We start from the raw sequence: 2,500 nt of genomic DNA, 5'->3' as shown, positions 1-2,500 counted from the left end.
AAAAATATATAAAAATGTACAAAGTTGGGATGTGGTGTGGTGGAGAAGAGTTGGGCCCGACCAGATCATTCGTGCGTGATTTACACGGCAGACGTGTGTACTACACGTATTAGGCCTTTGATCTGCGTTGCGTAGGCCATCTTCCTTCCAAGACACACACGTGTTGGGGTTTGTGTGATTTTATGATAGTGCCCCAACACGGAAAAATAAGCGTACGAGAAGAGTTGGGCCCGACCAGATCATTCGTGCGTGATTTATACACGGCCAGACGCGTATTATATTACACGTATTAGGCCTTTGATCTGCGTTGCGTAGGCCATCTTCTCGATAGAGAGAAAGCCAATGTATTCTTTTTTCTTTCTTTACACACACACACACAGTTGTAGTAGGACAGGGAGGGATGCGAGCGTGCTAATCACGCTTCCTCAAGTCTTCGCTGTGGTGTGTAAAAAAAAAAGAAAAAAAGGAATCGTTGGGAAAGTCCAAAGGACGAAAATATCGGGCAGTCTGAAGATAACTTAATGCTCGTTTACATTGGTATCAAGAGAGACCGGCTTGTGTAGCTCGTTTCAATGCTGTGTCGTTGTCATTGACACCCTACTCTGTTGCGCGCTAGTGGCAGCATGAGCGTGGGACGTATATATATATATGACACCCAGCTAGAGCCGGCCGTGAGTCCGTCCGGTGTAAATAACGACGAAAGGAGAGAGAAACTTTTCGAATCCAGTATCGGGTTGATAATTGTCCAGTTTGAATATCCATATCCCCGTCGTTTTTGGAGGTGATATACTCTCTGTGTTTCTTCGATAGAAGGCTTTTCAATGTTCTATTCGCTCCGACCGTCGAACTTGCAAGAAAACAGTGGTTTTGGATTTGCTCGTACATATATATATGGTTTCGACGGAAATATCTCGTTCTTTAAGGGACAATTATGTCGTTGTACGACGACTCCCGAATCTCCTTCGCGCGCTGGTTGGAGCTCTTCGGGTATCGGCTTGTTCCGAAATATAACACAAAAATGTGGTGGATAGCAAATACACATTATATTATATATGAGAGAATAAAAGGGAAAAATTACCCTGAACGGTGGATCACTTGGCTCGTGGGTCGATGAAGAACGCAGCTAATTGCGCGTCAACGTGTGAACTGCAGGACACATGAACATCGACATTTCGAACGCACATTGCGGTCCACGGATACAATTCCTGGACCACGCCTGGCTGAGGGTCGTTTACGTACTTATAAACTGCTTGCGTTGATGGCACTTGTTGCCTATATACGTACGAGCGAATGATGGGCGCTTCGTCGGCGTTTGTCGCGGTCCTATGAATATTGAGAAATTTTACGTACGTCTAACAGTCTTCGAGAGAGATGGAAATCGTGTTCGAACTAGCGTGAGTGTGGAAGGCGGTGTCGTGTGTCGTATATGTTTTATATACGTCCGCCCGTCTGAAACACCGCTTCGAAGCGGTGACAAAATCTTTTTCGGGACGATTCGTATCCGTAGAACTATCGAGATTTCACTGGTACATTTTCAACGCGCTCCCGACGTCGCCTGAAATGAAACGAGATGGGTTTAACCCACGAAAGCGTACTACACGAGTCTGTCCTATGTGAAGACTGTGTACAGAGATCGAACGAACGCATGAAAGAAATTGAACGAAAGAACACATAACCCGCAAAAATATAGAGTAGAATTGTGACCGTTGCTTCGAATTTGAATTTATATGTATATATATATCATAGCCCCAGGGAGTGGAACCTATGAGTGTGGAAGGATGTCTCTTACCGTTATGTTGCCAGAGGAAAAAAAGTCTCTCTCTTCGTACGACACATTTGTGTACGAATTGTATCGATGGCTATATAGATCCGATGTTGCACATATTCTGAGTAAAGAACACCCCACCCGGGTTACCGTCCTAAAACTCTTCTATTGGTGTGGCTATGATGTGTGTGTCAACGCAATCGCGAGTCTGGTTCTACGGGAAAACCGTTTGTCGGTCGCCCCATATATCTTTTTGTTCTCTTCAAATGATCGAATAGCGAAACCGCACGAGATCAATCGGTCGTCTAGTCCCCGAAAGTACTTTTCGGACGGACGTTAAAGTTATACCGATTGTAATCGTCTTGCGAGTGTTTCGAAGATCTATATTTGGAGAGGATATCGAATTTTATAAAAGATATATTGGTGAGGCGCGATAAACGGTTTTTTTTTTGCTTTAAGGGTTTTTTGTGTTTTTTTTATTTTTTTTTTTTTTTTGTGTTGCTCTGTACACGTTTCGCAAAATGCTTTCGGGGGGGAAGCTCTGAAAAAATTTTTTTTCACGTTCCGACGACCTCAGAGTAGGCGAGATTACCCGCTGAATTTAAGCATATTACTAAGCGGAGGAAAAGAAACTAACCAGGATTTCCTTAGTAGCGGCGAGCGAACAGGAATTAGCCCAGCACTGAATCCCGCGGAGTTCCGCCGTTGGGAAATGTAGTGTTCAGGAGGGTCAAT

At 44.2% G+C, this 2,500-nt stretch overlaps 1 non-coding gene and 1 pseudogene across 1 annotated transcript; both read left to right on the top strand.

The window, feature by feature from the left end:
- Positions 1–1,075: 1,075 nt before the first annotated feature.
- On the top strand, positions 1,076–1,230 carry LOC143261408 (5.8S ribosomal RNA). The gene has a single exon (XR_013035536.1). It is a non-coding gene; the product is annotated as a 5.8S ribosomal RNA (ribosomal RNA).
- Positions 1,231–2,333: 1,103 nt separating this feature from the next.
- LOC143261395 (large subunit ribosomal RNA) overlaps positions 2,334–2,500 on the top strand; it is a 12,095-nt pseudogene continuing 11,928 nt past the window's right edge.

The sequence above is a fragment of the Megalopta genalis genome, unplaced genomic scaffold, assembly GCF_051020955.1.
Source record: "Megalopta genalis isolate 19385.01 unplaced genomic scaffold, iyMegGena1_principal scaffold0051, whole genome shotgun sequence".
Taxonomy (NCBI): Eukaryota; Metazoa; Arthropoda; class Insecta; order Hymenoptera; family Halictidae; genus Megalopta; species Megalopta genalis.
The sequence above is the reverse complement of the archived record's forward strand: the minus strand, read 5'-3'. Positions and strand labels throughout refer to the sequence as shown.